General features: G+C 40.4%; 2 long non-coding RNA genes across 2 annotated transcripts in view; one reads left to right on the top strand and one right to left on the bottom strand.

Moving 5' to 3' along the window:
• LOC107835643 (uncharacterized) overlaps window positions 1-7,991 on the bottom strand; it is a 120,954-nt gene extending 112,963 nt beyond the window's left edge. The window contains exon 1 of the long non-coding RNA XR_001661452.1: window positions 7,804-7,991. This is a non-coding gene — a long non-coding RNA (uncharacterized LOC107835643). The remainder of the gene's footprint in view (window positions 1-7,803) is intronic.
• On the top strand, window positions 1,348-21,636 carry LOC107835642 (uncharacterized). The gene is made up of 3 exons (XR_001661451.1): window positions 1,348-1,446; window positions 8,967-8,970; window positions 21,625-21,636. It is a non-coding gene; the product is annotated as an uncharacterized LOC107835642 (long non-coding RNA).
• Window positions 21,637-26,920: the final 5,284 nt, after the last annotated feature.

The following is a 26,920-nucleotide window of genomic DNA, read 5'->3' as shown; positions in this document are numbered from 1 at the left end:
CGGTGTCGGCCCAGCCACGCTGTGCCCGTAACAAAAAAGGTTTTCTGAACCCTGAACTTTGCTGTTGTCAACTTTACAGACTTGCATGGAAAGTTGTGAACATGAGTTTGTACAGTTATTTCCTAGAGGCGGCACTAAAAGACACCAAAGAACATCCCTATGCTACTTATTTGTCGTAGCATATAGTACTTAACTAAAGGCACTTAAAACTAAACGGTGAGCAGTTTCTCTGCTCCTGAGCCTTGAAAATCTAGAATACACTTTATGGAAATGTCATGACTAATGTGCGTTACGCCCATGGAAAGGATTAAGAAGAATAAAGATAGGAGATCTATCATTTTCATTGGTGAGCTAATGACAGACTACATTTTCAATTTGCATGTCTGCCAATAGAAAAAAAAAGAATGTGACCTTACAGAAAGACTGTTTTGGATAAATGACATTAGATTGATTGTTTGCGGCTAAACTAATTTAAACAAATAAGTTTTCTTAAATATGTGAGTTTTTTTCAGCTGTTACTGAACACATCCCGGGTATGTCGAGAGCAATTTGGATTTGGAACTCACACAGCATCAAGCAAACACTTCCAAGTTCATGACTACCAACACGAGTTGAAGCGTAATCCGGGGAAAGCAGGAGTTGAAGAAGCTTTCAGTTTGCTGGGCCTGTGATAACATTTCCCTAATCCTTAAAATAACCTCTATGGCTTTAAAATTAGTCTACAGGGATTAGAGGTTAACTTTAGTTTTTCTTCAGAAGGTGAAAACGCAACTTAGATCTCGGGAGTAGTCAAAACGAAGAAGAAAAAGAAATGGCTGTGTGTGCATGCAACAGCGCTATGAAGTAACCTAATCCTTTGAATTAATTGTGGCTGCAGGGGCTTCAAAGTGGTAAAGTGCACCAAAGGGTGACGTTTAATTATGCGGTTTTCAACAACAATGTCGATGGAAAAACACATAAACAGTCAACTATTGATAACAAGGTAGAGAGAGGGTTCCCAGAAAAGTTAGAGATGACTCTATTTTTCCTTCACGTACCGTTTACAGCAGGGGTCCCCAAACTTTTTCCTGCGAGGGCCACATGACTGTTCCCTTTCCTGGGCGGGGGCCAGTCTTAGTTTTTCGAGAAGTTTTGTTGACGAAACTGTGGACCGGGGGGGGGATTGGATTACTGCCGACGACATATTCGCGTTTGTAGATAGATTTTTACCCAGAATGCAAATGGAAAAAAACCGTGAGCGAAACGGTGACTGGTATTGACTAGTATATATTCCATTGAGGGAACCTAAGTTTCATATCTGCTCAAGAGCCCCCCCTGGTGGTTGAAGAAAAAAATCCACATATATATGAAAAAAAACACTGAATGCTCTCTGGTATTGTTCGGGGGCCGGACCAAATGAGGAGGCGGGCCGGATCCGGCCCACGGGCCGTAGCTTGGGGATCCCTGGTTTACAGTTTTAACCAGAGAAACACTTGAAAGCTTAGGGTTTTTTTTTAATTTGTTTTTGTTTTACGCGCTGCTGATCCTATTCAGTGTATTAATTCAGGTACACTGAATAGGACTTTAAAGCAAAATACAGAAACACAACTAAGCAAAAACTCAGAAACTAAATTGTTTGGGGGTTTTTTTTTTGTCGTTTTTTTAAGAGCAACATTACCCCAATATCCTTCAGTGTATCTTTATAAACTGGAACTATAAGCCACACTTTCATCTGATAGATATTCACATTTCCTGGGTGTGTAAGGTAAATGTAATCCAAGCATTAAAAATGTGGATGGCATAGACTTGAAGAAAAACTGAATTGGAAGCAGCGTGTTTGAGGCGTTACCTTAAAAATCGCCCGCGGATCTGTCTTTAATTAACTCGGACAATGTGATTAACCCATCAAAATGTCAAAAGGTTTTGATGTTAATGTTTGTAAGCGTCTGAATTTAAACAAAATAAAAAATAAAATGAGGCCAGTCATTATTTTTGGCATTTTGCAAACTACATGCAATAACATGGGCTCTTATAAAAGTTTGTGATAAAACCGAACTACTTCTCTATGTATAGGTTCAAAGCTAATATTACTCAGCGCGTTCATGGCCCTCTATATCCCAGTTTGCAGCGACATTATCCCTGCAGGAACCTGCTTTGACCTTAACTAAATAACCTTTGTTACCTTTGAAGTCAAAAGGGCAAAGAGAAGGGATGAGTCAAAGATCAGCCTCGTGTTTAACATCAAACCCAGGCAGCTCAGTGGAGACAGCCTTTTGTTGTTTCTGATTAAACATGACACCTGGTGAAATCAAACCACTTTGTACATTTTCTGTTAGACACTAGTAAAAAGGACTTGGATAAGTTTTAAGTTCTTTTGGCTATTATCAGGTTGAGAGGATGTGTGATGAATAAACTTGGTTGACAGCTAAGTATAGACCATTACTGGAAGCTTGAGTTTTAAAGGCACATTCTGACCAATTTAGTTTTCATATCTTGCATCATCTTATGGTCATCAGCTTTTGATGGACAATGGAATTTAAGTAACTGCGACAGAAACTCCATCTTTATGTAAGAAGAGAAGACGAATGCAAGTAACTCCTAAAAAGATAGCATCGCACTTAAACTACATCTTGGCAGTTCTCCACGAACTGAATGACCCCCCTCGACTCTGGCCCACCCTGGACACTTCCTGTCGGGCCACTCCTCTCCAGTTTAGCTGCAGGGAATGCTGGATCTCTGCGGAGTCTGGCACAGTTGTACTTTAGCGTCATGCAGCCTGGTTGGGTCTAAATGTGATGGTGGACGAGCAGAGGTGGGTTTGATGTTATCAAAGGTCCTGGTTGGTAATGGTTAAGGAACAGAGGAAGGGCCCTGTCTGGAACGTGGGCAGCTGCTCCCTGCCTAATGACTCTCTGTCGGCTGGTAATTGTTGCCTTGGCTTATGCTCAATGCTTTGTACATTCCAGCAGCCAGTAGTCATGATCAAAGTCGTCCTTAATTTAGGGATGCCTTAATCCTCTACATAATGAATGAGGCTTGATGATAAAAGATGCTTGGTTTCACAATGAATTAAAGTTCTCATCCAGAGCCTCCCGTTCTTTAGCAGTCTTCTTACCATGTGCTTTTAGCCAGTCAGAAAGCTGAAGTGATCACCCACTGAGTGATGGAGTCTCATCTGGATGTAAGCCACGTTGAGGCTGCCGGCTGGCCAGTCACGTTTTAATGTCAATGATGCATAGGTGAGTGGGAAGATTTCTAATCTTTGCAAACAAAATGAGCAGAGGTATTCTTTCAATGTCAACATGAAGAGGCAGCATTGAGATTTCATCACATAATCCTAGGCTGACTTCTTTGTGTCTTGATAAATTACATTTAATTGTTTAACAAATCTGTAAAAACAATGCGCATAGCTTCAAAAACTACAACACACGTAGTTTGATCCCAAGATTGTAGTGCTAAAACAACCTCTCCATCTTATTTGCCAGTATTGATCAAAAGTTGCAGCAACATAACGTGACTCAATCTAATGATACTTTATGCAAACACTCAGTCTGCACTGATGAAAGACAATTGAAGTGGCTCCAATTGACAAAGCAATCTGCTCCCTGATTAATTCACGTAATTCCTTTTTCAATCACTTGGTGACAGTCGCAGATTTGCTGTAGTTCATAGAGACAGTGACCAAGTGTGGCTGATAGTTGGCTTTTGTAAACACAGTTTTTTGATTAAATATTTCAATGTAAAGCTGCCAATCAAATTCAAGTAGGTATACCAAGAGAAAATGCTACAATAAACATGACTGTAGAGCTGCAGATACATACAGTCTGCATACACAGATGTTGACAGTATGACCCTGTACCAGTTGAGGCACCTGTTTTCACTTACACAACATACCAGATACCAGCCTGCACGTACGTGAGCCAATAGAAAGTTAGAGCATACAACCGTATATGATAGCACTCGGCTTGTTTTAAGCTCTTCGTCTTGTTAATAAAGAAAACCAATCATTTACCATTTCTTTTTGTTTAAAGACATGCAGTTGTTTTTGAAATACAGCACGAAACATTCAGCAAATGTAAAAAAAAAAAAAAAGTATGACTTCCAATTAAATTTAACAATGAAAGACAACTGCAAAAAGTCATGGAGAGCCACAGCAATTACTGAAATTTGTTTTAAAAGTTGATCCTGACCCCTATGAGTGCAAATTAATACTGACTGGTTTAATTCTGTTTGATGGTGTGTTAAAAAAGTTTCTCATACCCAAGATGTGACATACACAGTTTGATTTATTCAGCTGGAGAGAAGTAAAAAAAAACATCCTGGTAGCATATGACGGCTTCAACATTATGTGCTTTTCTTGCATGTAGATAATAACAGGAAAAATCATTTTCTTCAACAGTGAAAACCTGGATAAAATAATGAAATACTGTGAGAAAATATTCTGATTTATGGGGATCTTGCTGCATTCTGAGGAGAAGTAGCATCGCCCCAAAGACAACACCCCAAGAGTGAAGTTTAGAGCTGAGAACATGTTAACCTAGGCATGTTTTTCAGCACAGCTACTGCCAGACGTTGTATAATCGAAGGACAAAATCTACAGAATTAAAACAGAAGGTTGATCATACATATACAATAGTAACAAGCACAAAGTTAAGGAAACTCTTTCAGTTTCACGAAAAGAAAATAAAGCTCCTGGAATGTCCCAGCTGATGACTGGACATGAATGAAATACAAGGGAAGAACAGAGTGTGCTCAGATTCAAAATATGATGCCAAGTTTATTTCCCTCTAAATGTTGCCTCCGTTGTCATTTCTCCATAACAAAAGACAAACAAACAATCTTTCTGGAGTACCGGTGTGTTTGAAAACTAAAGACTTATTATCTCGCAGACCTCGGTTATGATCTTTCCTTTGGCAGCGACTCAAACTGACGAACAGCAGCAGCGGTGGCTGACTGGCGACTGGATATTTATGTGGAGCAGAACAAAGCAAACAAATGTCCTTTTGATGTTCTGCAGCGTCAGACGTGACATCTCTGTATTTATAAGTTTGTTTACATGGTTCTTGCTAAATTTCCGCAGTGAATTAATGCAAATTCGGTTTGGTCAGAGGTTAAGTGCATGCACAAAGTCCAAATTGACAAGTCAAACAATCTGTCCCTCCGACAATAAGGTCATTAAAATCAGCCTGATCACCATCCAGTGGTGTGGAGTCGCTGCAGCCAATAGGGACGGTGAAGGTTGTGTTTTGTTTGCAAACTTCTGACCGTGGAGCAGGGGCCCTCGCTTCGGTTCTTAACCCGAAGGTGTGCACATTAAACTTTGCTCGGCTAATCCCCGCTCCGCAGAGAATAGAGGCGGATTAAGACTTTAACTCCTTCAGAGAGAAAAGAGAAAGCGCCAGCTTCTCTCTGCAGGAGCTCCCTTTGGATTCATTGTCCGGTCACGGAAGCCAGCTGTCAATGTTTCTGGGATGACGAGATGAATGAGCAGCACGTCTGCTCCCTCTGTTTACCTCTCGCTGGGTAAATCACTTTAGGGCCGAACAGATCCACGCGATAAACGAAACACATGGAGCGACTCTGGAGCTACAAGAACAACTTATTGTTTGTATATGATTTGAATATACAGCATTATGTTGTTTTCCTGGATGTAACATTTGGTAGGAACACTGGTAAAATAATAGAAACAAATGATACTGGGATGGACAACTAACCTCTATGGGGCGTACAATGACTACTAGAGATAGCTACCAGCAACCATCCCACAGCCCTGTACGGACAAGTGGGTATATATAATGGATGGATGGATGGATGGATGGATGGATGGATGGATGGATGGATGGATGGACGGATGGATGGACACCATATTCCATGTGTTACACAATGTCTTTGTTCATATAGCAAACTAAGTCAAAATAAAGACGCAATGACTAGATTTTTAAGTAAATGCATCCTGATGACGAAGAGCTAAAATGTGATGCATCTTTGATCTTGAATTAGAACGTAATCAAATGAGCGGCGGCTATATTTTCTCTTCAAAGCAGGAGTTTTGACAGCTTGCTGATCTGATGTCTCTTGGTGAGAATAGCCATTGTGTAAACTCAGCACTCCTATTTGCAGGCAGAGCAGATGCAGCTCTAACAAGCCCTTGAGGGTGTGTCGAAACTTTTCATTTCCCAAAGCCCTCAGAGAGCCCTTCAAACTGTCTGGCCCGCAAGCGCCTATTGAAGACAATTGTATGTCTCTCCAGGCGTGGATGTTCCTGCAGATTTACCCCACTGTTAGATCTTGGGATATTTAGAGAGACTGTAATAATGAAAACTGCAGAAAACGAATAGGGAAGCATCTTTGGTTGCTTGTAATGCTTGGGTTAGGATAGTTACATTTGCAGGAATCAAAATACATCCCAGCAATGTGGCCAAGCTAGCCGAGAAAATAAAGATGAATAGCCTTCTTTTCAGACAGGTACAAAGTAATGGTTCCTGTCACTGAGAAAATGAGAGAACTAGTGAGGTCAAACAGAAGCCATACTGATGGAAGACTGTTGTTGGTTTTGCCTGAATAACTTAACTTAATGAAATAAAAACTTCTGTTCATATGCAGTTTATGAGATCACGATGCGTGGTGCATGTAAATTAACAACTTTATTTTAGTGGACATTTTAAACAACCAACGTAAAATGGGTCAAATATGACTTTCTATCGCACAAACCCTTGCTGTCTGGTTAAGTGGATGAATTTGTGGCCTCGGCCCAATGTCTGATCCAAGAATGGCATCAGAATCGGGCCCAGTATCAATATTATAATGGATCATCCACATCTATGATGATGATATCGGGATATTCGTGATTGTCATTTCTAGAAAACGTCTTAAACGTAAGTAGAATCAGTCAGTTCTGCATGCTTTGCATTCTGACATTAAGGACCTGTTAACTACAAATCTTGGATAATTGCTGCAGTTTTCCGGCAGTTGAACAAATTCAAATAATCACGAGGACTTGTCGGGACAAATTCAAGTAAATCTGAAGTGAACTTGACAGAGTTAATGCCATCCACTTGGACCGTTTCTGAAAGACTGAGAATATTTTTTTTTTTTACTGTAATTGTGTGTACTCTCAGCTTGGTGCGTAGGTGGTCCGGTCTTCACACCTGCCTCTGACTACTAAGCCTGTGAGCTGCACAGCTGCACCAAAGCAATGTCACTCACTTAACACCATGTCTTTACAGCATCTCTGTGACCAACATTCCCTCTGTGGGCTTACATGTTGCTGAATATGCTGAGTCTTCACTCACTGACTGCTCATAAGCCCCTCTGTCATCAAGCTGAACCCCTTGGTTATAATACCTGTACTTCAGATCAACTAGCAAAGAAACAAATGTAATCCGTTAGGTAATTTGCCGCTTCTGATCCTCTATGTCTCTTGCTAAATTCTTCTTACAGCTACAACATTTTCTTTGCCACCTTAGGCCCCACATGGTCACTGGCTTGCCAATGAAATAGCAGAACAAAAAAGCTATATGAAGAGATGTCAAATAGAGTTACTGTGTAGTAATCTAAGACTGTAAAAGCTTCCACTGATGGAATAACCTAGTGACGATGGTACACTGTCAAGGCATGTATTTGTCAGGAAGACTTCTTCTAGTTGAGTCAGACTTTGCTAAGTGGGATAAATGACAGGAATGGATTAGGGTTGGGAGAAAAGCTTAGTACCAGCTGTTTTCTTGCAGTTTCCAACAAATCTCTGAACTCTGTGGATGGGTTTTGCTCATGCTGACCCGAACGCCAGATCCGCTGTCGACGGCTCTCAGGAACGAACATGTTCACCTCAATCGCGTGACGTCTCTGAAGGGTCGACATCATCCACTTTTCCCGGACTTCTGTGATTCAGAAAGGTGTTGCCTCGAGGTTAAAGGAAGTTAACTTTGCATTGTACTCAAGTGGAAGAAGAAGTGGCATCTTCAGTAAAGAATTCACTCTGCACGATGCCAAGACGTTTACTCCTGCTACAGTTTAGTTTTAATGTCCTGGAACATGCCTCGGGTCATGTCACTGATACCTTCAGGAGGGTTAACCATACGCTTCCCTTCCCCCAGATTCCTTTTAGATTCCTTTTCTGCCCACTGTTTCCAGTGCAAGTGCTCTCCATTTGTCTCGTAGGATCAAATGTCCTACCGACTGCTGTGTTGACTGGTGAGCCTCCTTATAAGGTCTGATCACAGACCACAGCCCTCAGAGAGCCTTACCAGCTCTTTCCTCTTATTTACAAAGACATTCGGTGCACAGGGGCATGGAAAATTCGCCCTATCAGCCTTTCTTCAAAAAGCCCTTGGAGTACTTTTATCATTGATCACTTCAAATGTGGCGCGACCCTGACAGGTCAGTCTTTGCTTTATTTATTTATATGTCAAAGAAAATGAGTCTTTCTCTATGTCTCACAATTTAACGCACTAAAGTTTACCAACCATCATTGCTTTATTTTTTTTTTGTTAGGATGCATCATATTCTTGAAAGAAGTGTTCCTTACCTTTGATCTTTTTCAAAAGTGCCATAAAAAAATCCATAAACTTGAATGTGTTTTATTAAACTTGTGAGAGACCAACGCAAAGTGACATGCTCTTGTGAAGCGGAAAGAACAGAATTATTCTTTTTTAAAAATCCACAAAACATGATACACAAGGCTGGATCATAAAGGATGTTAATGTTAAAACACATTAACATTTTTCAGCTCAAACCATTCCGTCATAGCTCTGGCCTTATAATAAGTCTGGCCTTCCGATAAGTCTTATTATTCTGCTTGAAGGAGAACTTTACTCTGGTCTGAAGTCTTATGTAATTCCCAACAGATTTTTTTAACAGGACTTTCTTGTATTTAACTCCATCCACCTTCCCATCAACCGTACCCTGCTTCGCTGCTGATGCTGAAGAAAAGCATTCCCTCATCACAGCAGGACACCACATTGTCATGAGTCAAAACGTTCAGGTTCAAGTTCAGTCTCATCTGACCAAAGCATCTTCTCCCACATGTCTGTTCCTTTGTTGTGACAAATACAAGTTCTTCTTCCAGCTCTTTTGTTGAGGCCGCGTGTTTGGTGTCTGTGACTAATAGTCACCAAATTGGTTGTTTGGTTTGGAAACTTGAGTGTTCAGAACAAAAACTGCTTAAACAAAATTCGTACTGAGGCAAGCAAGATTGTTGGGAAAGCCCAAACTCCCCTTAGCGACATGTTTTTATTTGTCACAAGCAAGGCTCATCCTGCACTGCTCAGACCACACTTGCTTTAAATCTGGAGTTTCAGCTTCTTCCCTCTTGGCAGACAATTAGGATTAAAAGCAACAGATGGAACAACTCATCCATAGCCACAGCAATCAGGTCCCTAAATTTGTGAGTCTTTTTATGTATTTTTGAATTGGCGCTTGCGTGCTTTGTCTGTTTTTTTTTAACATTATCTTACGTGTTTTATGTTGTTTTGTACGTTTGAAATGCTCTCGCTGCAGAAATGTTTTCCCCCAATAAAGGCACCGGGCTGAACTAGTTGTTCTGTCAACAAATTTTCCCACTTGAGCAGTGTGACTCTGCAGGTCTTCCCAGGCGGCCTCTGGGATTAATGCAAAGCCTGTCATATATCTTCAGACGACAGATTGAACAACAGTCAGATTAGAGGGATAACAATACACAGTGTTCAAATTTATATTAGTAAGCTAGTTCAAAAGTCACTTTCCTTCTACTTCTCAATAATTGTACTGCCCTTTTCATGTAAAAGCCCAATGATATGCATAGAAAATTGTGGTTGGAACATGAGAAAATATGAAGAAAAAAAAAAAAAAAAAAAAAACTGAAAACATTGGATTATGATTTTTTGGGGGGGTTTTCCCCCAAGTTGTGTATGTGTCTCAGTAAATTGATAATAAATCAAACTGTCTAGTGTGTCATTTGCACAAACACCAGGAGCATTCGAGTTGTCCTAAATTTAGAAACTTTAGAAGAACAGTGTCGTAACATGAGCTAACATTTATTTTGCGAGCTGGCCCTGTTACCGTGTGAAACAGAGGCATTTCCTGCACTAGAGGGCCGTTAACCTGAATCTAAAGGTTAATCTATATGTGGAAAAAAACTTCAATATGACTTTCTTTTTATTTTTTTTTTCCTGCTTAGATTTGGACATCTGAGCGGTTGAGTCAACATGTAGTTAGAGAGGGCCTTTATATGAACAGTACCTGCATTCACCCCTGCTGCCTCCCCCATGCCATTTAAAACACATTTTTTCCTACATTTGGCAACAACATGGCACTGTAATATCAAATTCACTTAGAGAATTTTGTGAGTTAAATTTTAATAAAAAGGACACGAGTCAAGTTTCCTCTGTTTTCAATTACATGCTCAGTTGCTTTGTTTTCTTTTTCCCAAAACGTTTTTTCCCATAACCTCTCGAGGTAGCTAACATGCTTTATGACTTCTTCAAGCTCCGTTTTATTGGTGAACCGCTTGTGGAACTTGTAGGAACAAGCTTGTGGGACTGTGCCACAGACACGGTTTATTAGACGAGGCTTTGCATTTTCATTAGCGCGAGTGCCAGACCAAACCCAGCCGGCCAATTAAAAATAATGTACGGTTTTGTTATGATACATGCTAGCTCTCTAAACTAACACCTTCATTTAATATTTAGACTGAAACGGACCGCCCTGATTGGATGACATTGCTGCTATGCCAACGAGAGCAACATTATTGGACACTGGTCCCTCTGCAGCCATAAATTTGAATTTAAAGTTAATGCAGTTTAAATAAATATATACTTACGTTTTGTTTCAGATAAAACTTTTCAATAAGAATCTTTTAGCAATCTAGTGTTTTTTTTTTTCTTTTGGTCACATAAACACCCTTCAGGGCAAAAAACATGTAGAAGATCATCCTGATTGACATCTAGTATGAAAAAAATAACAGTTTTTTCACACTTAATGGATATTAAGTCTGGATATTTACTTTACTAATTACTATTACATATCTACTTTCTATTTCACTGCCATGCAAAATCCACAACTTTAAAAAGGATATTTAAGGATTTCTGTTAAAGGTTTAGGCTATAGTTATTTAATTTATTATCAGAGATTACACAAATACTACTTCAGTGTTGCAAGAAATACCTAATTTAACTTAATCTCATGCTGTGCTGTCATGCAGACTCTCTGTCTGCATTAATGAAGATCTATTCTGCTTGCACAATGCCTGCAGGGTGCCAGGCCAACTTATTTTGATTAATTCAATTAATAATTAATACTTTGTACAAAGCACTGAACTCTTAGCCAAGGATGGTCAAGGAAATGATCAAATATGGAATGAGAAAGAAATAATTTGTATTTCTTTCTTTGTCTTGATGTAGCAGAGTTTACACCCTTCATCCCAATACACACTCGCTACACACACACACACACACACACACACACACACACTGTTACAAAATTGACATTATTTTCCTAATTTGAACCTTGGGAAACAGAATTTTATATATGTTATCCTACACAGGAAAATGAGACAGAGTGGCATAAGGTTTACTCTGAATTCCTATATTTGCAAGAAGAAATGGTAAAGAACTGACTTTTCCTGCTGCAAAATTCAATGAACATCTCAGCAGAATAAGCGTTTCAATGAAATCACCTGAACAAACAGGCTAGTGTTGCGAAGTTTGAATGTTCATTGTTGGCTTTGTCTGTGCCTTGGTAAAGGTCCCAGACATGCAGGGATGCAGATAATAAGGGAGCGGAGTCAAACGGCGAATAATCAGATCTGTGTGCGTGAGTTCAGATCAACAGTACCGTCTGTCAGTCCATCAATCCTGCGTCAGTGATGCCAGACAGTAACAATGTTACGTCCCGTACACATTATTAGTGGCATGAAGAGAGAGATGCAGCTTTATCGCTAACCAAAGCCAGGATACGACGCATGTTGAGCTCTGGTTTTATTTCTTCAGTATACAGAATTTTACGCAAAGAATCAAAAATCCATCCATTACAAGACCCATACACGTTGCGTCCCATTAGGCAGAACCCGCCCGCTTTGAGTCGGAGGTTTATGACAGTGAATTTACAAGCCTCTCGTGAACATACCTCTGCAATGTTAACGTGAGGTAGAAAGGTTTTTAGAAAATTCATACGTGCTCCTTCGAATGTCTGTTTCCAAGTAAAACCAGCCAGTTAGCGGGGCAGGGAGGCAGTAAGCAAGGCCCTGGGGCTGAGTGGGTAATTGCTGGCAAGTCATGAAGGCCAAATGGAATGTTTATTCTCCCCCCGGGTCGGGAGGCGTTACGACGGCGCTGCTCAAAAATACAGGACAAGATTCTGAGAGGGTGCACTTCCTTGTTGCCATCACTATTTAAAAGATAATCTCTCTAACCGTGTAAAAGCCTCGACTATCAGTTCCACACACCTTTTGGAAGAGGCAAGTAGACGGCAATGCAAGTGACTTAGTGGCCCCATCCATATAGGCCACAGAGTCATTGCTAACAACATTCCAGGTTTAAAATAATAGGTTGTAAATTGTGTACCAAGAGATGGATGCAGGTAAACAGTCAGGCTATGAACAGCGTTGTTTGACAATTCCTCCCATTCTTTGTGTAAACCTCACAAATCAGGTTGCAGAGTATGATCTTAAAGCATAGCTGTCAGCTGTGCAGACTGTGGCCTAGCCTTTGGGCTCTTGACCCCTGATTCTGTGGGGTTCATGGAGTGGTGAACCCTGAGTCTCTGAGGGCAGACCCTCCAAAACTGACTGGGAACTGTCCAGACACCCCGAAGGCCTAAAAGAGACATCAGGTCCCCTGTGAGTTAGAGCTGCCAAGACCCTATGGGAGTTTTAACCAGAAGCCTTTTTTTTTTTTTTTAACACCTCCAAGATCTTTCAGGAAAAAATCCATCATCCCTCTTGGTTCAGGGGGGTTTACAGAAACAGCCCGACTCAGAGTGTCTTCCCAACCTATTCAATCCGTGATACCACATGTGAGATGCTGCAGCGGTTTCTTGGGAAAACCTTGACACCCAAACATGAGGATTTCTTGCCTAAGAACTCATTGGCCGTCAATGTCTGCCCACAAGTCCAAATCCAATCTCCATAGTAACCAGCAGATGTTCAATGGTTTCAATGTTGCGCCGAGCTTTAAGTCAGATATTCATCAGGATGGAGATTTTTTATTTCAATGTCTGTATGAAGGGATGTTAGCTGCCTGAACGACCACAGCGTTCAACTATATTCAGAGCTGTTTCCTGCAGGTAAATCAGAAATGCTCTAATTCAGGCGACTTGCCCCATCAAGCCGTCCCCGGAGCAGTTGACCATTCAGCTTCTCCGCCATTGAAAGCCCATCCTTGTCTCCATTGAAAACTTTAAAAACCAGCATCTCAGCTCATGGTGCGAAGGATAAAAATAGCTTTCTTGCACCAAGAGAGACTGCTAACAATTTAAAACACACACCAAAAAAATGTAGGTAATGGAGACAAAGGTATGCTTTTAATTACGCAGCTTGTCTAATTTACTTAATGCTCATTACTGCCACGTACTTTTGTTCTCTATGCATATGTCAAAAAATATGCCAGTCTCTCCACTTGGCCACTGGTTTAAACCTGTTGTATCATTTTTTTGTCTTCTTGTCAATTATGCATGTATCAATCATTGTACCTCAGTTTATTTAATAAGAAATAATTTAACTCCATTAAGTTATTAAAATCTAGCTTTCAAGAAATGTTTCTGAAGATAAATTTCCCCCCCCTAAAAGTAACATTTTTATGATCAGAATGTGGAGCAAAAGCTACTGGCATCTTGTTACCTTAAAAGCTTTAATCACGACATGTTAGGCAATCATCATCATCACTACCTTCCCCCCGCCCCCTCTCAGTGAAAATTCACTTTAGCTAGTTAAATCTTTTTCTGTCTTCAGAAAAGACGCTCACTGTGTTTTATAAATAAAGCATTAATTCTCCAATCACAAACAAAAGTCATCAGTCGTGGCTATCGAGTGATTTGTGTGTTTGTGTGATGAAAGGTGTGTGTATCTGTGTATATCTTTAGGTCAGAGGAATGTGCGTCTGTGTGTTTCTCAGTAAGCCTGTTGCCCCTATCCACCCCGGTTCACGCTGATGACCTCATACCAGAAAGATGCACTGTGCTGACGGGAAGCTCAGATTCTTGCACCACACAGACAGCCCTGAGCCGGGCCAGCCTTTCACAACACCGCCTGTTCCGCTTTCCTCTTGCTGATGGTGTGATCTGTGGATGTGTGGCCTTGTGTCCATTGTACCAGCGGCAGGTCATTCAAAACTCTGGCTGAACTCTGCCCCTACTGTCAAACAACACGATCTGGCTCATTTTGAGAGTCTTATATTGGAGATATGAGAAGCTCTTAAACATTATCTCGACATAATTGTAAGGCCTGGCTTGAGTGCATGCGTGCTGTTGTAATTTTGCTGTTCTTCAACAGTAAAGCCCTGCATAAACCATGCATTTCTCTCTTGTGGTGCATCAATGGCCAATAAAAACAACCGCTTTATTCCCACAGTAAAAGTAGTGAAAGCTTCCCCTATGCATTACAAAAGAACATGATCCTCTCAGATCTTTTATTGGGATTACCAAACCCCTGTTTAACTATGTTGTGTTGCAATTATTTGTGTGTGGAGAAAACTGTGACTCATAATTACATCAGATGCAGATCGTAAACAGAAAGCAGGAGCACAAGTCATCATGATGATGTTTATATTTCATTTACATGGTTGCTTATTGCATTGAACTCATGACATCAGTCACTGCAAGAAAGGCTTTCTTGAACTTCTTTATAATACATCATGGTAAATTATATTTTAATATGAGCTGTGTGCACAGGTATGAGTCTTAATACCAACATTTACGAGGATCATCTGGAGAGCAGATAAAGATGCATCACTTTTGTGCTTTTTTCTAAAAAAAAAGGGAAGTATTGGTTTGTTTTGTAATAATTAATGGCATAATGTATCTATTACGTTATTAAAACCTTCTAGTACTCATTTTTTTGATAGATGTTTTGTATTTTGTTGACTGAAAACAAGATTGTGGTTTTGACGATCTTATAAAAACTAAAGTTTTCCACCACTAGTGATCCACTTTATATTTTTGAACAACTTCTATCTTTCTTTGTACCAAAATACATATCTTGTACCAAATGTACTCACTGAGGCTGAAATATCATGAGTTCCATCCTTACATGGTTTTAGATACAGCATCAAAAGCCTGGAAGGTGCTACACTACAGACTTCATCGTCTTCTTTTTGGATGCTGTTATTAAGAAAACTCACTAATCCACTTGTGTCCGTTAGAAAAGGGTCACGGAAATCCGTCACACACTCAATCCACATTTACTGATCTCAGAAACGTCCAAGAGAGAAGGACAAGATTAACGGCAGATTGTTCTGGCAATGCGGTGCGGTTTGCTGAGGGCAGAAGTCAACTCCGATTCAGTCAACAGGGCAATGAGATGACACAACACGTCCGGCTCAAGTGTCTGCAGCTCTGCTGGCCTGACTCAGAATATCTCCCAGCATGCAAAATTGTTTCCTGTTGGCTCCTGGGTCCAATCAAATGGCAGTTTGCATCAACACATAATGACAGCTTTTCCCTTTTATTCTTGATACATATCATGGTTTGGGAGCAAACTATGATATGTATAGTGCTAGCTTCAAAACCTTGACTGATTATGCATTAAAGTAGTGGGAGGGGGGAAAGTGCTACGTTTTTGTGGTATGTCTAAAACAAAATAATAAATTAACAAGCTGTGGTAGAAAACATCTCTATTTTTCACTTGGGCTGCACTCGGATCAGGAATTTGGGTTCACTTCCTTGCCTTCTGTGTGTGACGGTAATTATAGACCTTTATACTTCCTGAGTTACAGGGCCCGTCTGCAAGAGAAAACTGCTCATTCATTTATATTCAGCAGTGCTCTTCTACTAATGGCTAATAAATGCACTGTAGATTTCCCTGATAAATGAGGGGCTAGGGAATGTGTTTATTAAAGCATCACCTACAGTTTGCCTGCGCGTCCAGAGTGCCAAAACCATTTAGTCATGAGGGAGCAAAAGCTTCGTATCTTCAGGGCTGTGCTGCATGGCTGAAAAATGTTGGGTATCAAATGAACAGGCACAACCCAGGTGATGTGTGTAAAAGTAAATCCTAGCACTTTTCTTTTTTTTCTGCTGGAATGCAGTCTTGAGAAAACATTTTTTGCTCACCTAGCAAAGGTGGGGGGGATGAAAACGACATGGAATGAATGCAGGGCCTCAGAACGGCCTGTCCAGCATGTGCTGACGAGAGCCAGAGACCGAGGCCCTAATCCGCAGTCCAGAACACCAAATTCTGCACACGTGAGAAATAGTGTGTGCCCAGGCACAAACACCAACGGAGAGCTGCTGATGCTGCTGAAAACTCCCCCCAAATTTTCTGTATCCAGCGAGGTAAAGAAACACGGCAAACGATAAAAGGCTTCGAATTTCACGGAACAACGGTTTTACCTGAGTGGGTCATTACGGACTGGTGTGGTGTTTATAGAGCTTCATTCTTCATTTTAGCTTTTTGAGTCATTTTCTCCCCTGAAATTACCTTCAGTAGAACTTAAGTGTTACATTTATTTACATTACTTTCCCCCCCCCCTAACTGAGGTTTCTCATTACACACAAAAATCGGTGCATGATGAATCCTTTTTGACATGATCAAAATGAGGACAAAAGTTTTTAAAGGTTGTATGTATGTATTTATTTATTTATTCCAGAAATAACTGTGTCTGGACAAGGCATGTTACCTTTCTTCAATGAAACTGGGTTATTTAGTGAATATTGAGAATAACAAAAATATAAATGTATTTTTTTTTTATGAATAAATTGGCTAATTACATGGTCCTTTTTCACAGTACTACAACAAACCTTGATTTATTTTATTAGGATTTCATATGATAGGCCAACACAGAATCGTGAAGTAGAAGAAATACTGTAGTGTTTTCAACGACGATGTTGGGGACACCGAGTTAAACCACAAATGAAGACCCTGGAGTTTAGTTGCAGCTTGTTTAATTGTCTTCATGAACATGTGGTGAAAACTGAAATGACAAAAAAATGCGCTCTATCTCAACATGTAGAGACATATCTACCCAAATTAAGTGGTTCAAGTTCGCTAAAATAACATTACAGGAAAATCAACAATAATATCCAACTAAACAGTACCATATAATGTAATTTACGGCGTTCCTGCATGACAATTCAGAGTAGATGGAATCTGATAACATTTCCATGCTGCCTCTTGCATGTGAACCTTTGTTTTTGAAGCAAAAACGGGATACCGGAAGTGCGTAACCGGAACCGGAAGTACGTAACCGGAACCGGAAGTAGAATTTACCGATAATGTATTTTATTATACAAACTTATTTAAAGCATGAATTGTTTGTCTAAACAACTTGCAATTATTTTTAATTACACCGAAATACTTTTAGAATTATTTATTTAACCTTATGAACTTACTTATTTATAAAAATGTCTTAAAGACAACACAAATACAATACTTGATATTTTTTTTTTTTTAAGAAAACACAAACACAAATCTGAGGAGTGCATTTGTGTTTTAATCATAATTGAAGGGAATAACGTGAAAATCTCATCTGAATCTAGAATTTTACTTGCGTGGAAATAGCCTGTTGCGTTTTGTTGTGATCCATAAGGAGGATGCAGAAAGCAAACACCTGTTGCTGATGAGGAAAAACTCTCACTGGAAGATGTATTGCTAACTCTAATGTCAAATGACGACAAAATTGTAGTCATGAGTCAAAACAAAACATGTTGCAAATGGGAAAAGTAGCATCGTTCTGTTGGCTTGTATGCATAATAGTCAAGCTAGTCATGCCCCAATAATATGTTTTGGAAACACAGTGACACCTTAGTCAATCTATTTGGTAAAAATAGATTAGGTTGATGCAAGACCATGGTTGTGTAATGTTGAGACATGCAGTAAACTACATTTACTGATAATGTCTCATCAGTAAAGTGCATAAAAAGTTATCTTGAGCCCAAAAAACACACCAACTTTATCCTGACCATTCATCCAGGTACCCACAAGCCTCAGTAGGCAGATCGGCCTTTGAGATGTCTCACAGGAAACTGAACAGTGGGTTTAAACATTATGAACATCTGCTGACAGTTTAGAGTTTTGTAGAGGCTTCCAGGAAGGTAATGATTGGATGATGACACACAAGGAACTGGAATATCTTTTGTTTCTCTAAGATGAAGTCATGAAGTCACTCCCTTTTCGCCTCTACACCCCCCACCTTCCCACCCTCCCTACATGTTGCATTTCTCTGTAACCAGACGAGTGCTTATTTGTTGCAAACTTCTGATCAAATGCCCAGATTCAAAGCACACTGACGTATAGAATCTTACAATCTCAGCCATGTGCCCATTTAATAAGCCTGCCTCGTCTTTGTGGACTTTTTTTGTCAATACTTTTTACTTGCTAATAGCCGTTTGGCTGTCTGAGGAAAGCTTTATTGCTATGGTGTGTGACTGGCCAAAACCCTCCAGGACCACAGGCCATAAAGTATCCTCTTTATTCATCAGGAATAGCTGTCCTGTGGTACGAGTGGGAGCTGTGGCCAGACCCCGTCTTCCTCCCTGTGTTCGATTCCATGAATACATTTTTTGATACTTATGAAACACTATTTGGTATGCAGGTTATGAAGAACCAAGGATGTGTGAATCAGAAGTGGGCGATCCCGCTTTTAAAACAGCTGTCTTAATTTCAACCCCACTTTTTTTTTGTCAGCAGTTAAAGCAGGCCCACTTTTGTGTCAGTGCCACAAAAATAAATAGCCAAACCATTTTATTTTTCCACAAGTGTTCATATATTTTTTTGGGGGGATGTTTTTATTCTTTTTTTTTTTTGTGAGATAGACTAATATTACTGTTGACAGAAAATTATGCATGATTTTCAAAGGTTTGGGGCCAAAAAACATGTGTCGACATTTACCCAAATCAATACTTGACACGTCCAGATTTTACTAAAATTACAGCTGCAAGATGGAACTTTCTGCTCCCTCTATTGACAAAAATAACTCTCAGCTCAACCAGAATGAATGGAAAGCATCTGTAAACATCCATTTTCCAGTCTTTCCATGGATTCTCTGTTAGATTTCGGTCTGAATCTTCATTGGTCCATTTCAACACACACACACACACACACACACACACACACACACACACACACACACACACACACACACACACACACGCTCTGATTTAAAGCATTCCTATCTGTGGTGCATATTTCAGGACATATTTATGCTTTAAGGAGAAGTGTAAAGTTCTTTCCACCCCCCACAACTCTGACCAACTTCGTATCTTTATAATACACACCAGAGCTATACAGGTGAAGATTTCAACAGATTTTATTTACGGGGCATCATCATCACGGATGTTAAAAATGCACTTTTTCTTGGCTGCATTGTTTTTCTTCGGCTTCCCCATTACGCACTGCTTAGCGTTGTTCTACCACAAAAATCCCAGTTGGACGCATGGACGTTTGTGGTTGCGATGTTGCGTCACGCGAAGAAGCTCAAGAGGCGTGAATATTTTTCTCAGAGCCCTGGGCTCAACCGCGCCTCGTCTTCCCAAAGCGAAGCGGCGAGCGAACTCATTAAAGTCCTCTCTCTCTCTCTCTTTTTTTTTCTCTCTCTCGTGGACGCACAGGGAATTCCTCTCTTCTTAGTTCTGTTGTGACCCAAATAGAAGACCACACCTTTGGAAGTGGAAACCTGAGCTTCGCATGTAGGAAAGGATAATCCTCAAAGTGAAACCATATGACTGCCGCGTTTTTTTTTTTTAGCTGCAAAACGGCCAGTGGAGGGGGCGGAGGGGGGGATGAAGGTGTTGGGCGAACCCAGAACTATTCTCAGCACACGGTCTTGTGAATGTTTATTATGGTCTCGCACGTTTAGTCCGACGGAGCATGGGTTATTTCTCTTCTGCAGCTCTAAATACTGTACGCCGAAACCTCACTGTGAGGAGAGATTGGATTCAGACAGACTTCTACCCAGCCACAGGTTTCTGTGTTTACATAGTTTACAAATGCATTGAAAGACTCCTGTCAAACAGTGTTGAGGGGTAAAACCACCATGTGAGTTCGGCTATTGCACAAGCACAGACTGCGCTGCATGGTCGTTTGGCAAATCAAAATATCTGCTCATAGTGTGTGAAGGTATGTCAGTGTTTAGCTGTCTGGGGAAAAGCTATGCTGGTAGTGTAACAGGATTATTATTAAGCAAACTACAGCCCGTTCAGCTCTAATGTTTTATGAGGTGTACCTATTTTTAATCCATAGCTTAAAAAGAAAAAAAAATCCAAATTGTAGTCCTCGTCTCCTCCCACACTACAAAACTTGCAGGAGAGCGCCCTGACATTGAAAAATTAATTTATAATTTATTAGACAAAGGACGAGCTGATTATATTTCATTGGTTGTTTTTTTCTTTTCTGTTCTCTAATTTGAAGATCAACTTACAGCTTGGTCCAACAGTCTGAAATGTGCGTTCTCCCAAAAAATGTCCCTGCTTAATTTTTATAATGCAGTGATATAAGAGCTGTACGGGTTTGTCATAGAGAAGAGAGAGCTGAGCCAAAAGCCAAAGCTCCCAATTTACTGCTTGATCTACGTTCCTACCTCATCTGCAGTCACGAGCTCTGGTGAGGAGTTCTGGGCACGTCGCACCAGACCCAGAGACCCAGTGGAGGACCCAGGACACTGGAGGGACTGTGCTTCTCAACTGGGGAGACCTTGGGATTCCCCCAGAGCAGCTGGCCCACCTGACTGGGGAGAGGGAAGCCTGGGCCTTCCTACTTAGGCTGCTGCCCCTGCTATCCGATCCTAAATATTCCAGACGAACGAAAGAGAATAATAACTATGGATGAACAGTACAATCAGTTAGCATCACGTCAAAGAGAAATGTTGCTGGAGTAAGTGGCAGCCACAGTAATCCCTGATCATGCTTTGTGAAATGTGAAGTAAATAAACTATTACTTTGCTGGAGATAAAGCGTTATAGCTGATCTCTCCTTGGCAACAGTAAATAATGGGTTGTTCTACGTGAAAGCAAATACGACTGTCTAGTCCAGATGCTTGTACAGTTTAGCTCTTTGGAAACTCCTTCCAAAACTGTGAGTGTGAGCAACCTGTGTGTTCCAGTTCTATAATCTGACTCTCAGGGGAATGAAACTTAAGATAATGCTAACAAAAACCAGAACATAACATAACAAAAAAAGAGAGAAAGAAATAGAAGGAGAACAAGAAGATAACCAAAAACATAAAATCCAGAAACTGAAAAAACAAACAAATATCCCATGAACAATGGCCCACCCACTGAAACTCAAACGTGTCTCTGTTATTCCTCTCATGCATCACTGCATTTGGAGACGCTCGTATCTGCACCTTACTGTGGCTCTCACAGTCTCTCACAGTCGCTTTGCCATAACTCATCGGTGACATTCAATTTGTCAGTGCAATATATAGAGTCATTCAATAATGCCCGACTACAGATGTTCCACAGTCCCCAGCTGGGAATTGTCTTGTTCTCGCTGCTGCTTAAATTAAAAACAATCCAGAACCAGAGCTGGATGAACTCATATCTTCTTGGCTGTATCTGTATAAACTCCCATATTCACAGTATATACAGTTATATTTTATAAAGCCTCCCTCTCGGTTTGATCTGAAAGTAAATTTCTTTCATTGGGAAAAGAAACCTTCAGTCGACACATTGTCATTTTGTAATTAGAAGCCTTTTTTTCAGGTTTAACCTGCTTACATTTTAACTATCGTGTATAGCTTGTCTTCCACTAAATATCTATTTGATTTTTGTACCAAATTCATCTTTTTGTCCTTGATAAAAAAGGCTAAATTTATGATGCAAAATGTGTGAAAAAGTCAGCCGCCACATTTCTACCTCAGTCTGTAAAGTCATCTAAATGTCCGGTAAACACTTTTCCTCCAAATCCCAAACACATGCATTGTCTCAATTATCAATTCTATGATTGACAAAATAAAAAGCGGGAACATGTGCGAGCGCTCTTCTTGGGTACACCTGTTCAACTGCTTGATAATACAAAGAAGTGAACGAGCCAATCGCATGGCTCTGTGCACTTTTAGACACTATTTAGTCTGTTTTTTTTATTGAAAAAGTAGTCTATGCAACTGATCTACACCGCACCGTTCCTGAATGGAATGGGGCCCCCTTCAGTAGTACGACCATAAGACAAAGGTACGGTCAGTTTTTATTGTTTGGAGGACATAAAAACGTCGTCGCTTGCGCTTTGGGTGCTTTGGTTTAACCCCAAGTGTTTTTACAGATGATGTGGAATTGATGGGTGCTAGCTAAAACTGCAATCAATTCAATGTATTACCAAAAACAAAACACAAAAAAACAAAACAGGGTAAGAGGATAGATGGGATCAGTGTCTCTATGTCAAAAGCAGAATCCACATAATCTGCTACTCATTCATCCCAATCCAATCATCAGGTTCAGTCCAACCGCAAGCAGAGAGTGAATGTTGGTCAGACAGAGCGAAGGGTCCATCCACAGAGTCTGTGAAGCAAAGCAAAGATTGCTATTCTATCCGTTGTTCTGCACTGCTTCAACGTTTCAGTTTCCATTTGTTCAGAAACAACACTCCATATCCTGCGTTTCTTGGGATTTGTGGGCTGATGACGGAGCGAGGGTTTTGGACCGCTCTGAATTGTTTCAGCTGTGGTCTGTGTTCAACCAAATGGGTGCAAAACCTCAGAGCAGTGAGCCAGCATAAATCTTTACAGAATGTCAGACGATGTTATGTTTCCGATTTCACTTTATGACACCCTACGCCTGGTATGCTTTGTATTCCTCAGAGAAGCGATACGCAGAGTGTATCTTGGAGGGGATTAGAGGAACAAAAGTGGTTTTACAGAAACACAACAATGAAAATACTACACCTCTTTATTTTTTATTTTTATTTTTGGTGATACTTTGCTTTTAAGCTACCAAGCGGTCTGTACGTTTTTATGATGTGGGTGTTACCGTGGTGTAAACAGTATCGTTTTGTTTCTTTTTGCACTCTGATACTTGTGGTTTCATTTGCAGATGTTTAAACAGGAGACTGCAGTGCAGTCATTACACCGCCTGTCCGCACTACAGACGCTGACACACTCGGCTCACGCACAATCATCTATTGTGTATTTTTACTGCCGTGTGCTTTGTTCTCTCAGGCTCATCTACACAGATGCTGTATTTCCTTACCCTCCCCCCCCCTGCCAACCAATGATAATATCGCTGACAGCTGCCGGTTTGGTACAGAAACGAGTCGAAGCTCCACCAGCAGCATGAGACAGAACGGTGAGCAAACAAAGTCTGCAAAGTGACTCACGTCTCTTCAACTTTCATTCATGACACCGCTTCAACCAGCTCGTCTGTGCTCGTCTCATTCTCAGTGACTTCTGTCTGGCACTTCGCTGTGTTGCCGCCATAATAACAGACTATAGCGAGGCTTGTGTATTTTTTTTTTTTCTCAGACGCCAAACGGTAACGTTATCCAGGGCTTTTCTGCCCAGAGGGTGCTCATTAATCGAAGCTCGAGAGCAGATTTTATGTAAAGTGTTATATTACAAAATCCAATGCCATGTGTTCCAAGTGTCAATTTTGTAAATAGTTTAAAAGTTTGTATTTCCGTATACTAGTTGCTTTTCCTTCTGCAGGTGTTAGAATGAGGCTTGGAAGCTTGAGAAAACCTTAATGAATTAGTCATTTTTACTGATGTTATAACACAAAACGCTGGATATGATTTGTCCAGATAAAACAACCTGATGAAGCAAAGTATTTATGGACGATCTGAGGTTCTGGAGCGTTCAAAGTGTTTTTAGGCTTATATGACAAAGTTTCTCTACACATACTGTATTTTTTCCCCCTTGTTTTAAGAAAGACAAGTCTATAACTCAGTGGTGCAGAGAAATCTGCAGAGTTCTCCCAGCACAGACGCTAAGTGCAAATTTAAGAGGAAGTGGTGAAAGCGTCCAAGATTTATGGCGACCCCTGAAGAGCCCGCTGCCCAGCGATCTTCACACAATGATGTCCTCAAGCAAGAGTACATGCTCAACTGGAAGACATGTTAACTCTTAATGACTGATCTGAAGTGTTTAACCTTCTCTTTTTTGTTTGCAATTAGACATTTAATCATTTTTATTTTCTGCTTTGTGGCAGGTACATATGCAATCAAAAGCTTTTGTAAGTAGAAATGGTTATTTCCACTCATGTTTATGTCATGATGTACCCTATTAGTCATTCAGCTGTTTTTATTTCTATCATGAAATGGTCACATATTGATGACCAGTCACATTTTTGGTTATATCTGGAGAGAAAGTTGAACAAAAATATTTCAACAAGAAAGTGTTTTTGAGCTGAAGACAAAGCTAAGAGATAGCTTCTGCTATCCCCTTTATATGAAACAGCATTAGTGAATTATTTTTTTATTTTTTTCCATTTAACAGCTTCTGACATCAGTCTAAGAAAAGTTTCTCCAACTCTCTTAAATCTCCATCATGAGTTGCAAGGAGTTAATTGCTGCTTCGGGCGGGAGTCGTCTGCTGAGAGCACAAAGTCTGTCCGACAGTCAGCCAGAGCGCTTGGGTTGTGCTTCTGAGGTTTCACCCGGCGCTGGTGAATCCTCTCACCTGACTCTCTGTCATTTAGTCCATTGTTCGTGAACAAATATTGAGTGTTGCAGCTTTAAAGCTCACAGCTTAGGTTTTTGAAAGAGATCAGGTAAAGTGCCTCTTTGTTTACTCCGAGTGAAGTGCTTCTTTATTCAACTCAAGTGGCTGGGTTTGCTCAGGATTAGGGTGACTACTCACCAGCGTTTCCCTGTAATCTAGTTTAAAAAAAAAAAAAAAAAAAAAGGATAGTTATTATAGTTACTATTCACGTTTATTACTGGGGGTGTCCTAAATGCAGTAAGGCTTTCTTTGAATAGTTTAAAAAAAAAAAAAAAAAAAAAGGTGATACCTTTACACTTAAAGCTTAAAATGCGGATTCAGATATTCTTCCATTGCACATATTCAAAGACATTGAACTCAGCTGCGTGTGTTCCTCAAAGGTTGCGTATTTGTCTCCCTTACCGGCTTTACTTTGAATCCTAACCCATTATGTTGGTGACAGACTACGTGATGAACATCGCTCCTGCACTCTGACTGCCACCTGGTTGACCTGAAGCTGTTTAGCCGCAGTGTCCTGTGAGCCCTTGCTGTTCGTCTGAGTCAATGTGTACGTGATCTACGGACGTGTAGATCCGAATACCAAATGTCTGACTCAAGACCAAAAAACAAAACAAAAAAAAAAAAAGCTACCATGGGTGATGACATTCTCTTTTGCTCCAGGCAGTTGATCCCCCCGCTGTTTTCTCGGATCGCACAACTCGTCACTGATTGTGAGGAAGACAGTAAACAAGTGAGATGGATAAGCACTCAAGGAGTTGACAACGATGTATACCTTGAGGTTAAACTGCACAACCTCAGTGGCAGGAGGCTTTACTTTTGCTGAAATTGAGCTGCTTATAGAATAAAAGAGTTGCACAACAAACAGTCGGTTAATCAAAGTGTTTTTTTTTACCCCACAGCTATGCAGGCTGTTTGGTTCTAGAGTCTAAAATCTAAAAATGAGGAGAAGGGAACAATTTGAGGTAGGATTTGGAGGATAGCTGTGAATGTGATGTTCTCTCCATCCACATTCAATAAACGTGCATGTTAGGTCATTTTTCACCCTAAGTTCCGACTAAAATATGACTAACTGATTTAATTATTTATTAAGTGTCATGCACAATAATATGGTGCCCAGTCTACACGGGCTTACAATGCACAATACCTTATGCACAGCTATAAGGATGCCAAGATGGATGCTGAACAAGCCTCCCAAACATTAGAAAACATTAACAAAAAATTTAATTTTGTTACAAAAATGGAGTGTCGAGGACAGAAAACTCTCTATTTTTGTTGCCAAGCATGTTCAATAAATGTCGCTAAAACAAAAGTCTCTTCATTAATACGTGCGCTTCAGACAACCAAAAACAAATGATGTAAGTTGGGTTTCCTAAAAAAATGTCCTTCCATCTTCATACATCTTGAATGTAAATAGTTTAACTTTAATAAAATCACAAGATAAGGCATTCCTCTGAATATAATTTAAATAAGAAGGGTAAATTGTGTAACAACCTCTTTAGACTAAAGGTGATTTCACAAACTCAACATTTTATATAAGGAGGTAACAAGGTTGGGATTATTTGTTAAATGGCAGATTATTAGTCAGTTATCCCCCAAAAATTACACATTAAGTTGGACAATTTTGAAATATTGCGACATATTCACGTATGCTTTCATGATCGACAGAAATTTCTCATAGGCGCTGACTTTCCTCTGTCGTACCCGCAGTGATGAATGCGTTGAGGGTAAGGCAGGGTTTAGGTTTTAACCCAAAGACGGCTTTGAACCGTGGGGAGCCGCAGTGGAACCACTGACCTGTCAGCGTGCTCCTCTACCTACCGAGCCGCAGCTGCGTGTGCGGTTGGAAATATTCAGTGTCAAAAAGTTAAACCGACGCCTCCCTCATCAGACAGTCGAGATCCATCACCGTTTCTTGAGCCAGAATCACCCACAAGCCATTTCTTCAAGAGACATTTATCAAAATCTCACACCAGTGGCGGCTTGTGAAAATGAGTCATAAATATGCTAGCAGTGTTTCTCTGTTAACGTCACAGAAGACTGGCTGTTAATGGGGCAGACTGACCCGTGACTCTCCTCTTGACTATGTGTGTGTGTGTGTGTGTCACCCTGTCTGTCTGTGTAAGCCTGCGTGCGTGTGTGTGTGTGTGTGTGTGTGTGTGTGTGTGTGTG

This window comes from Poecilia formosa, unplaced genomic scaffold (assembly GCF_000485575.1).
Source record: "Poecilia formosa unplaced genomic scaffold, Poecilia_formosa-5.1.2 Scaffold17, whole genome shotgun sequence".
Taxonomy (NCBI): Eukaryota; Metazoa; Chordata; class Actinopteri; order Cyprinodontiformes; family Poeciliidae; genus Poecilia; species Poecilia formosa.
This window is presented reverse-complemented; position numbering and strand designations above follow the sequence as displayed.